At 44.9% G+C, this 14876-nt stretch overlaps 1 protein-coding gene across 2 annotated transcripts in view; it reads left to right on the top strand.

Moving 5' to 3' along the window:
* Positions 1-14876, top strand: part of EXD3 (exonuclease 3'-5' domain containing 3) — a 292767-nt gene that overhangs the window by 1844 nt on the left and 276047 nt on the right. The window contains exon 2 of one of the 2 annotated variants that reach the window (XM_032920299.1): positions 3970-4036. The exons of the other annotated variant lie outside the window; for it this stretch is intronic. The gene's annotated coding sequence lies outside the window, so the exon portion shown is untranslated. The remainder of the gene's footprint in view (positions 1-3969; positions 4037-14876) is intronic. 2 annotated transcript variants of the gene reach the window in all.

The following is a 14876-nucleotide window of genomic DNA, read 5'->3' on the forward strand; positions in this document are numbered from 1 at the left end:
TGTGATTTGGAGCTCTTCAGCTGGAATGATAACGAGTTTGAAGATGGGCTTAAACCCGAGGCACTGGGCAGTTTGCTGGTGCGGGGCGCCCGTGTGGTTTGGGGAGGTGGGTGAGGTTATCAGTGAGTCACCTTCTGGGCTCTGCTTCTTGGCTGCAGAAATAGCAGGATGTTTTTAATGTTGCTTGAGGGCTGTAGTTCTACATTAAGATAAAATTAAATCCTTATGCTTTTGGATGAACTTCTGCTTCAAGGGGAATTCCACATGCTGCTCTTCCAGAGCACACTTAGATAAAGGGAGTGTGTTTCTTCCTCCACTGTTGAAATCATCAGTTTGGCCACAGAGAGCAGACACCAGGTTGTCCTGTGCTAGTTCAGGGAATCCCGTCCCTCATCTGCTGTGTCTTCCCCAGATGTCTGCAGCGTGATCCAGGTTTGACGTAGGAAGGGATTTGTTAAGGCATCATGCAGGTTTTTCACCTTCAGCAAGGGCATGGTTTCCACGCTGGGACTTTCTGCCTACACTGTTTTTATCTCTTCACATTCCTGTACAGGGATTTGGGGATCTGTTTGTCTCAACGTATTTTTTCAACTGGACAAGGGTACTTTCAAGGTATTAGGTTTTATAAAAGGGTATGGGATGATTGGGTCAGCTCCAGGCTCTGTTGGCTCCCTCTGAAATGATGACTTTTAATAAATCAATACATAAATCTCCCTGTACCTCTGTGAATGTGAAACTCTATGTAACAGAGCTCTGTGTGTTCTGGTGTGCGCCGGGGGCTTGGTGCATCCCTAGTTTTGTGTGGAAACAGGCACCTGCCTGTGGCTGCATGTCAGCTTTTTGGCTCAAGTGTCCCTACTAGCCATGACTTGTGGTGCCGTGTTTTTCCTTGTTCTGTGTGCAAGCAATAGGGCAGGAATAATCAAATTTCAGCATGTGGAGTAGAACCAGGAAAATGCACATTCTGGAATGTGAATGATCCATCAGAAAACGTCTGCTTGGGGTTTTTAATAACAGTAATGCTGTTATTAGGAATCGTAACACGCACCTGCACAAAGTTTTGCTGGTGCTCACTGTTTGGCACTTGCAGCAAACTTTTCTCAGCTTTCTGTATTGGGGGAGTTGAATATGCTGCTTGTATAAAACTACATCAGATAAATGTGTGGTGCACAGAGCACATGCAGAATCCCAGACTGGTTTGGGTTGGAAGGGACCTCAAAGCTCACCCAGTTCCAACCCCCTGCCATGGGCAGGGACACCTTCCACTAGAGCAGGTTGCTCCAAGCCCCTGTGTCCAACCTGGCCTTGAACACTGCCAGGGATGGGGCAGCCACAGCTTCTCTGGGCACCCTGTGCCAGCGCCTCAGCACCCTCACAGGGAAGAGCTTCTGCCTCAGAGCTCATCTCAATCTCCCCTCTGGCAGGTTAAAGCCATTCCCCTTGGCCTGTCCCTACAGGCCCCTGTCCAAAGCCCCTCTCCAGGTTTCCTGTAGCCCCTTTAGGCACTGGAGCTGCTCTAAGGTCTCCCCTGCAGGAGCCTTCTCTTCTCCAGATAAAGAAATAGTTGGACAGAGATGTTTCATTGCAGTTAGGAGTGTTCTTCTGAACCAAGTTTTAATAATTTGATTGAAAAGTGAATTTCTGAGTTTGTGCCCTTTTTAATAAAAGTTCTTTTTTTGGTAGCAAATGCTCATTGCCATGAGAGCCTCCTCCAGCAGCTCCTTTGTAATCACGTGCATTGAGGGAAGGGATGCCCATGGGGGAATGGAGTAGTGTGAGAGGAGCAGGATGGCAGTGACAGGAAGAGGAGTTAGGCTGTGCTGAACACCGTGCTGTTTCACATGTTCATCTTTACTTGAGTTAATGTGTAATAAGCTAATGAAGTGTAGGGAGAGCTATGGGAGACGTCAGTGATAAAGGCTGAAATATTCTTGTGGGAAAAATGAAAGAGGGGAGTGCGTGTGTGTGGGATGAGGGAAAGGCTGAAGAGAAACTCCAGTTAGCTTTTGATCCGAAGTCTGGGAAGCTGTTGTCCCAGAGGATAAAACTTGTTTCTTCTGTGGATCCATGTGGAGGTTTGGTGTCGAAGTGGGACCAAATGGCAGTAACTTGGGCCTGGAGGGTGAGAGCATTGTCCAGCTCTTTGAGGTCAGGAGTGGGATGTCCTTTCCCAGCTGTGCTAACCACTGCTGGATGATTTTGGGCAAATAATGTTTTATGGTCTGCAGCTAAAAATCAAGCAAGAAAACCCTGCATATGTAACGAACAACTTATTTTGTCTCAGCTTTGTCACTCATTTGGGATGATGCTCTGGACATAGTTCTTGGTTTTGGCCCTATGTTGAGGTAGACCTGTTTGAGGGTTGAGACAACGGCTATTGCCAAAGACATTTCCATCAAAGAAAAACCAAAATCATGTGTAACTAATTCTCACAGAATAATCCTCTTTGCAGTGTCTTCTACAGTGTCTTTGCAGCCACAAATAGGTGAAGCTAAAGAAAGGTTGAATGTTTTGGAATCTGATCAGACCAGAAGCAGCTAAAAACCCTTCAGCTTCTGTCTGATCACCTGTAGAACATGAGTCCTGTTCCTTCTCTGACCACTAGCACCAAGTTGTGTGTTCCCTGTACTTCAAGTACAACATAGTGCCACTGGAGGTGAGCTCTGACCTATGTTGCTGAGGTTGGCATTACTGTGATTCCTGCTATGTGCTACCAAGCTAGAGCAGGAGAGCCTCCAGCTCTACATGGGTTCCGGGCCTTCAAATGAATTTAACTAGAAACCTCCTTATTACATCTCCAGCTCTGCCAAGGATGTGGTCACACTTCATGTTAAGTCTAAATGTGTGGCTCCTGTCATCTTGGACAATTCTTTTCTGATTCAGATAATGCTGTTTTTTCTCACTTTATGGCAAGCTGTACCCATACAGTGCAATTTATTCTTGGCTGTTGCTCATCTTGCCTTCAAAAAGCAGAATACTTTACAAGAAGCTACCCTTATAGCTGTGCATGGAAATTGTGTGGTTCAGTTACTAATTTCACAGGGTTTTTTTCTCTTACATTTCTTTGTTCTGTGCTGGAACTTTCTGCTGTATCGTTCAAAAGGCACTTTATGATCATTTTTGATTGTCACACAAATTCATTGAGCCTCACTTTGGTTACATGTGCATGGAAGAAACATCTCTGTTTCAAAACCCTCAGGACACTGCCCATCTACTGCTGATCTTTGTAATGTCCAACTCTGCCTGAAGGAATTATTCCTTATTCCTGAAGGAATAAGCTGTTATGTCAGGAGAGGAGTTGGCTGGAGCACAGTAATGCTGCGAGAGGGGGTTGAGAATGTGAGACAGCACAGGGAGCACTGCTTAGGAAATACTGTTCCATGTGGATTTGCTTAGGTTATACAATTGCCTATAAATTTATGGGAAATATTCCTCGGGGACTACAATCTCCCACTGTTACAAACTGAAAGGAAATGGCCTTTTGAGAAGGGGAGTGCAATTTTGCTTTACAGGATAAACAGCTGCTGTTTCAGTCCGTGCAAAGCAGGTTTTTATGGGCCATGTGGTTGAAAGTGTTATTGTTTGGGTTTTGTTTTGGAAGCAGTGGTTGCCACTGGGTCATTCGGGATGGATGGGAATGGAGGTTTCCTGCTGATGGTGTGCTTGTTGCAGTGGATAACCTGCGTGGATGAGGAGGATGGTTCTCTGAATGTTTTATAACATCACTGTGGTGTTCTTGCTAGTCTTTTGTGACTCTCAGCCACATGATCTTAATGTTATATTAAGATGTTTAGCAAGAAGTAAAAATGTTGGCAGCTGTGTAAGGCTCTGTTCAGGAAAACATTTGATGCCTTCCAATCTCTGTCTTCCCAAGACAGTGCTGAAGTTTGGATCATTGGAGCTCGGGTGGTGTGTTGGTAAGTGCACAAAGAGCTCCGTGTGTTCATGGCCCCGTTTGCTTCCTTGCAGCTCTGCAGTGGCAGTGGAACTCCTTGGCAGCACTCAGCAGGTCACACCTTCACCGTGCTCCTTCGGGGTGAGTTTGCTGGTCCCGGGACCCGAGTCTGCTCAAAGGCATTTGACAGCCTGAGGCAGACCCCCCGTTCGGCAGGGTGGGGGCAGTGCAGCTTCAGGAATTCCTGCCCCTTTCTAGTCACTGGCTTGCCTGAGCTTAGAAAAACATCCTTTTCCATTTTGCTTATTTTGCCGATTTCTTTCATCTTATCATAGAATCCCAGACTGGTTTGGGTTGGAAAGGACCTTAAAGATCATCTGGTTCCATCTCCCTGCCATGGGCAGGGACACCTTCCACTAGATGGGTGTTTGGGAACAACCGAGCGGGGTGCCTTGGTGAGGAGGTGGTGGGGAGGGAGTGGGCAGCAGTTCCACAGGCTGCTGGGGCTGTTCCGATCCCCCTCGGTGCCCTCATGGCATATTTACAGGTAGATATTTCCATGGGAAAGTCCTACTTTGACAGTTTGACATTGAAATTATTAAAATTAATTAAAATGAATTTCTGTTCTGAGGATTGGTCTCAGCTTTGCTGTGTGGAGTTTGCTTCTGGAAGTAATACATACGCCTTTGGTTTACAGGATGTTTTGTTAGTTGATGGAGGTACGTGAAAGGGAACTTGACAATAAACCAAACACCAGTCATAGAAACTTGTAGTAAATGCAGTTTCATTGCTGTAGTTTGTGTGACTACTCTTAAATGAAGACATCATTTAAAATAAGCAGTATTTTATGGTGCAGCAGTGTATTAGGGAACAGATTTATGAGGATTCCATTTTGATTTGCAAGCTTCATTCATGATATTTATTTTTGTAAAGATTGATTTAACTACATCCTCTATTGAGAACTCGCCCAGCAGTTCCTTACAAGATAAAACAGAATGTGTGGAACTCAAGTTCATCTTAAAACACTGTGCTGGGTTAGCTGCCTTGGGACCCCATCTGATTCAGCGTCCTTTCTTCTTGGAATGGGAGAACTGTGGATTTCCCCATCTTTCTCTTTAATACTGCTGCCTACTGAGGTATTTGCCAGTGAGGGCTTGTATAATGGGAAATATAAAATGTCTGTGCAGGAGCAGCCACCAGATCGTGTATATCATCTGTTTTGCCTTTTTATTCAAATGGAAACACAGCTTGGTGTTTAATGAGAAATTTCTGGAAAGCCCCACGTTGGGGTTTTCTGTGCTCCCGCGCCTGTGTTGTGAAATCCTGCTCAGCCTCGTTAGAGGGCACTCTGGAATCACGCATGTGAGGCTGCCGTCAGTAGCATTCCCACCTACTGTGCAGAGGAAAGTCCTGATGCCAAGGTAACTTCCAGAGTAGAGAGTGTGAAGCCCGAGATGGATTAACCTATATAGAATCCCAGACTGGTTTGGTTGGAAGGGACCTTAAAGCCCATCCAGTTCCAAGCCCTGCCACGGGCTTTCTTCTTGTCCCTATCTGCTGTCTTAGGATGTAAGGCAAGATTGAGTCTGTTGCAGGCTGATTTAGTGCTTGTGCTGTTTATGGAACATGGCATCAGTCTATTAGATAATTCACGCTAGTCTTCCAAGTGCAGATTAATTAATTTTAGTAACTTGTTTTTCTCATGGCCTTTACCCTAAGAGCTGCCTTGATCCTAAATGTATGTCCTGTTTGGAACTTTTTTCTTGTATTATTGCTATCATCTTAAAAGTAAACTCTTTAGAAATAATAATTTGTTTCAGAAACTCTTGGAGTTTAATACCAGCCCTTACATCAGTCCCTTCTGTGCCTCTGACAAATAGCTTATTGTGTCTTCTTTCACTTCACTCGTGTAGTAAAGAGGATAATGATTTTTACCTTGGGAGAATTAATCAATGTGTATAAATGTGCTTTGAAATCTGAAGTGGTTTAGGATGTTTAAAAAATATGATTAGAATATTGAAGAAAGCAGGAGTCAGGGAAGTCAAATCTAAGACCATGATTATTGCTCACTGCTTTGGTGGTGCTTCTCTTCTGGCAAGATTATAGAGCCAGATCATTTGCATGACTTTTGACTTTTCTTGGTGGTTTTAGGTGTTCTGTCTAAGGAGAAGCATTCTTTACATGCAGGAGTCAGATTGTCTGTAAACATAAACACAATCTAAACTTTGTCCAAAACATGCCATGTTTTGCTTTAACAAAGCATACCAAACCGGTGCCACTTGAAACGCTTTTCTGAGCAATTAGCACTGAATCACACCCACACTGGGCAGGCTTGGCAAAACCAGAGTGCAGGTTTCCTATGCTGGAACCATGCCTACATAGCAGAAACCTCAGCTTTAATCTATTGCTTTACTTAGCCTCTAAATTCCCACTTCTGCATTGGCATTACTGCTAGTAGCTGGGTTATAAAATCATAGAATGGGTTGGAAGGGACCTTAAAGCTCATCCAGTCCCAACCCCCTGCCCCGGGCAGGGACACCTTCCACTAGAGCAGGTTGCTCCAAGCCCCTGTGTCCAACCTGGCCTTGAACACTGCCAGGGATGGGGCAGCCACAGCTTCTCTGGGAAAAGTCTGTGCCAGCGCCTCAGCACCCTCACAGGGAAGAGCTTCTGCCTAAGAGCTCATCTCAATGTCCCCTCTGGCAGGTTAAAGCCATTCCCCTTGGCCTGTCCCTACAGGCCCTTGTCCAAAGCCCCTCTCCAGGTTTCCTGTAGCCCCTTTAGGCACTGGGAGCTGCTCTAAGGCCTCCCCCTTAAGGAGCCTTCTCTTCTCCAGGCTGCCCCAGCCCAGCTCTCTCAGCCTGGCTCCAGAGCAGAGCTGCTCCAGCCCTCGCAGCAGCTCCGTGGCCTCCTCTGGACTCGCTCCAGCAGCTCCACGTCCCTCCTGTGCTGTTGCCCCAGAGCTGGATCAGGACTGCAGGGGGGGGTCTCCCTAGAGTGCAGCAGAGGGGGAGAATCCCCTCCTTGACCTACTGCTCACGCTCTGGGGGTGCAGCCCAGCACATGGTTCCATGTAGCCACTATTTGCTGGTGCTCATGTGCCTCTCAGCTTTCAGAGAAGCAGAGTTGTGTGGGGATGTGATTTGGACAAGGTCACAGAACAGGGAAGTAGAAGCTGGGAATAGAAACCAGTTGTATGCCTGCCTGGCCACCTCCTTCCTGGGACATGTTCCTTCCAGCTGGGACTGTCTTTCTGGCCTTTGAGGGCTTTGGCTTTCCTCAGAGGTGACAGCTTTGTTGCCTGTGGCTTAAAGACAGCAGACTTTGAGAACCGGAGAGTTCTCAAAGCACTTAGCTTGGTATCCTAAAGAACGATGTAGTGCTTCCATGAACTCTAATGGCCATGAGCCTCACCTCTCCAAAAATAAAGCAGAATAATAAGAAAAGGTACTTGTCAGCCCATCTTTTTCCTCTCCCAGTTTTTAATCTCCTCCGGCACCTTCCCTTTCTGTCCCACTAGTATGGCTCCTTGTTAGCTTTTGGCAAACCATGGTTGCCTGGAGTGGGGAAAGAAAGTGGAGATGTTCCTTCTCCAGTGTTTTTTGGTGACTGTCCCACCTGGAGGGTATGTGAGGAGGCAGCAGAAGCTGAACTGAGACCCAGTGCCATGTGGGTGGCTGCAGGGCTGTAAGGCAGTGGATCGGCACCAGGAGAACGGCTCTTGCACTGTGGTGTTGGTGGGTACCTTTGCACATCTGCCTTTGCGTGAGATGCAGGCAGAATAACCTGTACACGCCTCATCTCCTCCCACCTCTCGTGGGAGGGTCCAAAGGCAGCTTTCCGGGGCATCCGTGGGGCTGGGGGTTGTATTTTAACAGTGTTGGAGAGCTCAGCTCCCATGTTTTCTGTAAATGGTGTTAGGAATGACATTTTGAACAAGAACGGCTTCAGCCTCAATCCTCTCCCCCTCAGTGTTACACTCCGTACCATATGTAGATGCCCTCACATGCATTTTACAACACATTTTGGGTGTTTTTACACACAGTTTGGGTGTTCTAAAAAGTGACGGTAATGAAGGAGCCAGTGACACTTACAGAACGTGCTGAAGAGCAGCTCCAGCGTGCTTGTATGAAACATTCCTTCCAGCGTTGAGTAGCATCTCCTACTAATATTTTCTCACAGAACATTTCTGTGGAACTGAAAGTTTGGTTTTTATGATGATTTATATTTTGGTCTTTGTCATTCTTTGAAGACAAGCTGGAGCTGCGTGGTGACATGTTTGCGTGGGTTAGCCAGTGCCATCTTCATAGCACAATGTATTAAATGTAATTAGTAGATGCTGGTGTCATCTTTGCTTTAGCTCTGGAATCGGTTCCAGGTACCATCTGATTTTTATTTAAAACGACAGTTACAGTTCTTGGTCCCATCTACAGTTACCATCAGTGCTCTGTGTTCTGCCATACTCAGTGTTCTGCCAAGGCCTCCTTATTTTTCACTGTGCATCAGCAGGGGCTTGTCTTCTTGGGACGTGGAGACCAAGCATGTTTCTGGGCACTACTGTGCAGATGAGGTGTGACTGGAGTTCCCTGAGCACCTCCTGACTGATGCTCTGATGTGGCAGGTTATTGTGTGGGTCTCAGAAGACATTGTGGGACAAATTGCTGTGTGATAGAGGTAGGTGGCAATGACTGGAGAGCGTTTCCTGCTTAAACAAGATGCTGCGAGGGCTGGAGCAGCTCTGCTCTGGAGCCAGGCTGAGAGAGCTGGGCTGGTTCAGCCTGGAGAAGAGAAGGCTCCTGAAGGGGAGACCTTAGAGCAGCTCCCAGTGCCTAAAGGGGCTACAGGAAACCTGGAGAGGAGCTTTGGACAAGGGCCTGTAGGGACAGGACAAGGGGAATGGCTTTAACCCGCCAGAGGGGAGATTGAGATGAGCTCTTAGGCAGAAGCTCTTCCCTGTGAGGGTGCTGAGGCGCTGGCACAGACTTTTCCCAGAGAAGCTGTGGCTGCCCCATCCCTGGCAGTGTTCAAGGCCAGGTTGGACACAGGGGCTTGGAGCAACCTGCTCTAGTGGAAGGTGTCCCTGCCTGTGGCAGGGGGTTGGAACTGGGTGAGCTTTAAGGTCCCTTCAAACGCAAACCAGTCTGGGATTCAGTGAAAAAGCCACATCTAAAATTTCAGGGAAGAAGTAGCAAATGTTTATAACAACACAGGAGAGGAGCCTAAGGGGGGAAAGCATAAATTTAGGCCAGTCTTCTCCCTGTTTCCAGCAGGAGCAGTTCAGTGCGGAGCCCTGTGGTGCTGCCTTGGCATAGGTTTAAGCCCCAAAAAGTAAATATGTTTAAGTAAAGCAAATGCAAAGCTTTGAGGATGTACTTGAAACACAAAAGAAAATCAAAAAGTACAAAACTGAAGAAACCCTTTTGTGTACAATGTCCAGAGCAGTTTTTAAATGCTCTTGTTCCATGCCTAAATAAATGATCGTTTTAGCCAAAGCAAAATCCTTCCTATTGATTTATTGCACCAATGTAGATATAAGCCCTCTGTGCAGAATTGTCAGTTTAATAGAACAGCCTTCCTTCTCCTTTCAGATTTAATCCACATGTTGTTGTATCAACAGAGCCTTTGTCTCTGCTCAGTTATGAGTTATCCTTTCTTAATATATAAAAAAGAAGTGCAAACACATGGTTTTTACCAGCCCTGTGACAAACCAGCACAGGATGACACAGGGAGAGGTGACCGTCAAAGAGGGGCTCTGATTTGTAGGTCACTTCAAAGTGGTGCTGCAAAGGGAAGAGTGGAAAGTGAGTGGCCCTGTCCCTGCTCCCGCCGCAGTGGCTGTGGGAGCCCGGCAGTGGCAGGAGGAGGCAGCCTTATCTTTAGCCAGGATTTCCTATTTTGTTTCCCCAGCTTGTGCAGCGATGCTGAACATGTTCCTTTCAGTTAACTCTCATTTCCTTCCTTTTTTTTTTTTAAAGGGGGACTTATCCAGAGGTGTATGTAATTCACATTTCCTTCCTTCCTGCCTCCCTCCCCTGCAGAGAAGGATTTCTTTCTTGGACCCCTCCTGTTTTCCAACTGGAGTGGAATTACTCTCAGGAAGCTCATGAATTTGGTATTATTTCTATATTGGGTTTTGTGAGAAAGCATTTATTTGGGTATCAATGCTTGAGGGTTCAGAAGTGCATGTTAGAGCTGTTCAATAAAGCAGTTCACTACATTGTTTGATTTTAACCTTGGATCTTATCACACAACTGACTCCTGTAGCATCGTCAGTTAGTTCTGAAGATGCAGTTCAGCACATGCTGCACTTGGTGGGCTGGATGCAGCCAAAGGCAGAACAGTCACAGTATCTGTGTCTTTGTTAGCCTGGTTTCCAGCTTGTGTCAGACTCCTGCAGTCGTCACTGCCAGAGGGGAGACTGAGATGAGCTCTTAGGCAGAAGTTGTTCCCTGTGAGGGTGCTGAGGCGCTGGCACTGGTTGCCCAGAGAAGCTGTGGCTGCCCCATCCCTGGCAGTGTTCAAGGCCAGGTTGAACACAGGGGCTTGTCCAACCTGTGCCCCAGGAGCAACCTGCTCTAGTGGAAGGTGTCCCTGCCCATGGCAGGGGGTTGGAACTGAAGGAGCTTTAAGGTTCCTTCCAACTCAAACCACTCTGGGATTCTAAGACCCTATGATCACAGTCTCCCTTAATTCTCTTTCAGATGTCAGCACAGCAGATCCCACCTCAAGTGGTGTGATTTTAAAAGAATCTAGTAATAACATGTCTTCAAGCAGAAGGAATTTGTCTATGATGAATTTGTCTATGATTAAAAAAATGTTGCATGATGCTATTCTACTTCTCAAACTTGGAGAGGAGAGTAAGAAAAGATCCACCTTGGGGGCTTCAGTAATCAGTGATGGGAAAAAGAAGGCTGTATCCTCAATGCCTGAAGCAGACAGCAGCCCTGGCAGAGATTAGCTCAGGGGAAGGAGTGCTCTTGCTGTATCAGGCAAATCCCTCAGTCCACCAGTCACACACACACAATCCTCAGCAATGTGTGTGCAGACACTGGGTACTGGCAGCATCTTTCTGTAGAGTTAAGCTGGTCTGGCTTTGTTGAGGGCCAGGTGAGGCAGGCAGTGGTTACCAGCTAAAAGCAGTGACTGTTCATGTTTAAGGCACTTTAGATACTATCACGTTCTCTGGATGTTAACTCTGCAAGTTCCTTGCACAAGAAGAAAAGATCCATCCCTTTGAAGGTGGCTGTGGAATGCAGACCTAAGGGAGTGGGGAGTTCTGTTTGTTTTCCTGCAGACTGGCCTTTTGTCACTGCCTGCAGAGGGCTGAGCGTACCTTTCCAACAAGATAAAACATAGATCTTGGGAGGATTATGGTTTCCAAGCTCTCAGACAGTCTCCTGTCCTCAAGTCTGCATTCTACCAAGTCAGTTCTTCAAATGGACTTGTTGGACTCAGTTCTCCAAGCCTTGGTGCTAATGAGTATTGAGATGAGGTTTGTTCCCTTTTCACTTGATCACTGTTCTTAATGGCAGCCAGCCATTCTCACTACTTCTCACAACAGCTTAGGGCTTGAATCTTTCCAGAGTGGTGGTAAATGAAAGGGGTATTCACTCACCTAGCAAGAGCAATTTCTTCATCTGTGGATTTTGCAGGGCATTGTACTTGGTTGTGCTTTCACCTAAAATATTCTTGAGCAACCTCATCCAACTTTGAAGTTGGCCATCCTTTGAGCAGCCCGAGGACTGGAAACCTCCAGAGGTCTCTCCTAAACTGACTTACTCTGTGATTCTGTTTTCTGGTAGAGTTCTGGCAAAGATGCTTCATTTATATCTCCTTTCATGCTCAACAGCTTTCATCATGTTCCCATCATAAGCAGTTCCTTAAGCTGAAGCGATGTGTAAACATCAGGAACAGTTTCTAAACTGTAACATGAGTTTCCTTCCTTCATAGTTGAGACTGATTTTTTTATACTGCTGTATTCAGATGAAAAAATCAATTTTATTTTTTCTATTTATTAGGAGATAATTACTTCTTTTCTTTTTTTTTGTCCTTAGGGATGTTTTACCATGGAATACAAAGGATAATTTTCTAAAAGTTAATGGGTCTTGTTCTTGGGTCAGCTTTGTGCCTTTATGTTCTTTGTTGGAAGCTGCAGGAGGAGGAAAGAGTAAGAGAAAAAAGGCTTGTTCGGGATGTATAATCCTATATCCTCACTGCCTTTTGAGTGAACATTGCTTTTTTGAGTTAAACACTGAAGATAAGAAAAAGACACTGGTTTAAGGATATTGGTACCTATTATCCAAACACTTTAGTTCATACGCCATGTGGTGCAGTATTGTGCTTAACATTTAAGCAGTTGCTTAAGTTTCTTTGAATAGTAAGGGACTTAGTAACGTGTCTCACTAACTCAGACACTGCATGCTTGACAAGGGAATGCTGACAGCTTGTTGGCTTGCCTGGATTTATGATTTTCTTCTGAGGGCAGAACAGGCTGGTGGGGCAATTAGATGGAGTTCCATCTACCAAATGTGTAATTCATCACATATGTACTCCAGACTGAAGTTGACTAATCCTGCAGCTCATGCTTGCTGTATGTTCAGACCTTAACCTCTCTGTTTAGATTGCCAACGTGGTGCCAATTAGTGCGACTGTGATGTGGACACTAAGGAATATAACTCACTTCACATGGGTTACCAAACAGCTAGCAGATGTTTGCTAATGGTTCTTGGCTACTACCAGCCTGACTTGGATTTCAACCCAGAGGTGAAAGAATTTCTTTCTCTCCCATTACCATTTCCCTTGGGCCATATTGTCCCAAGTATCGAGAATTCCTTCGTCTTACTCTGAAAGATGATGTAAACGTTTCCCCTCCCCTTTAAACCTGTTCTCACGGTGTCTTGTGTGTTCCTTTATCTCTGTGTATTTGCTATTCTCTTGGTAGGCTTTGTTGTAAATGAAAATGTAAACACTTTAAAGAGACACCTGAGATTCTTACCAGGAGAAGTCCGTGCAGAGCGTGTGCTGTGCTTCATGAACTGTACCTGCAGCTACACTTTCGACACGTGAGGGAAAGTCTCTGCTAGGATTACTGCTACTACTTTGAATAACAAAGGCCATAAGAAGTGGTGGGTCTGGCTTGCCTGGGGTCCTGCCTTTGTTTGTTCTCATTACTGGATATTGCACTCTCAAACCCTGTAAAAAGTGTAACTGCAAGGTAGTTTTTCTTCTAGGGATGAGTCAATGGTGAACAACTCACTGGCAGGTCCTGCGGCTTCTTTGGTGTGATTTAGAGCAGTAGGTAGTAGTTTTTACTCAAGACAATTTAAAATATGGTATGAAATATAGTGTAATAGCTGGAAAGCACTAATCACTTCCACTTTATTTTCTGTGCTCTTTCAGTTGATAGGTGTGATATGGGGCTCTTTGTCTGTATAACCTTGGCAGCTTCAGGAGCAGAGGTAGGATAAGGGAGGGCCCAGCTGAATGAACAATAGCACTTAAATACTTACTGCTGCCTAAATCTCATTTCATAACTTGCTATATTGTCATCTGACATGTTGAACCTGTGTGTGTTTTTGTTCTCCCTCCTGTAACTTTGTCTTTCCTTCTGTGGGGATTGAACCTTTGACCTAAAACTGTTGTCTGCGACATCATGTCCAGCATTCCATTTTTCAGCAATTCCTTTACCTTGCTCATGTTATACTTTGGTGAAAGGCAGTTTTATCAGCATGACTGGTGTTTGAAAAACAAAATCATACTTGATGAGAAGTTCTCAGTTATAGCTTATTTTCCTACTGACGTGCTATTTTGAGGTGTCAGATGTGATCATCATCAACATGACAACCAACAGGAAGAGCTGGGTGAGGGTTAAATAACTGCCAGAGTCATTTCTCAGTGAGCAATGAAAATAAACCACATGCAAGGTCCTGTCATTTGTTGCTTTTCTTCGAGGTTCTGAAGCAAGTGTTGAATTCAGTGGTGCATTTGATGCTATGCTGAACTTCCAAAGAGAGCAACTATTTTTAACTTGTTGAGATGAGCAGAGCTGTTCCTGTCCTGGGGATTCATTTGTCTTGATGTTTATGTATTTATTAAGGACAGTGTAACAGAAGTAATGCAAACAGTTATTCTGTACTTTATGATGAATAATAACTAAATGTTAATAACCTTTCTTGAAGAGTAACTAATAACTTTCACAGTTTCTGTAGAATGAACAGGGAAAACTCGACATACTAAGCTGAGAAGTAAGCTTAACTATCTCCTCTTCATGAGTGGCAGGTTATCAAGTGTCAGGTTTTGGATGATAGGAAGCAAAATCCAACAGAAGTTGGTAACTACGTTTGCTCTTCTCTTTCTCAGTATCAAAGTTAGACAGTGCATTAGATGCAGCCTTTCTCCAGTGATTTCACTATCTCTTTTCCCCTCTAAGCTTCTATGTAGCTCTGTAGAATAAATTGATCTTCTTTTGGTTTGGTTTTTTTTTTTTTTTTGCCTTTGAAGAGACTTAAGAAGTGCCAATGATCAGGTCTGTTCTCGTCTGTATTTTAGTGTGTAAGTCCAGGGACACTGTCATTAGAATAAACATGGAAAAATCTCAAAGTACATTGTCATGTTCAGATAAGATTCTCATATACATACAAGTTAACCCCAAAATCAAGACACCAGAAGATTTCCCTCCTTCTCCTGGGGTTGCTGGCTTCATTAGGAGAGGTTTTGTCTCTTGTCTGTAGTGACTAGTATAAAGTACACTTGCCGGTTCTTTTTTCCTGTCATACATACGCCTTTTTGTTGGCAAATAATAGCAGAAGAACTTGAGAAGTCTGGAAGAAAATAAAATGCTTGATGCAAGAATTCATTAGATGATCGTTCAAGCAGCACTTCCCAGTTATTCTTGAACATAACTGTGTTGTTTTACCATGAAAACTTACCCATCCATGTTCCCTTGGTCATTGAAAAGTTACATCGTAGAACAGTTAGTTTT

Source organism: Strigops habroptila, chromosome 15, assembly GCF_004027225.2.
Source record: "Strigops habroptila isolate Jane chromosome 15, bStrHab1.2.pri, whole genome shotgun sequence".
In the NCBI taxonomy this organism is placed as follows: Eukaryota; Metazoa; Chordata; class Aves; order Psittaciformes; family Psittacidae; genus Strigops; species Strigops habroptila.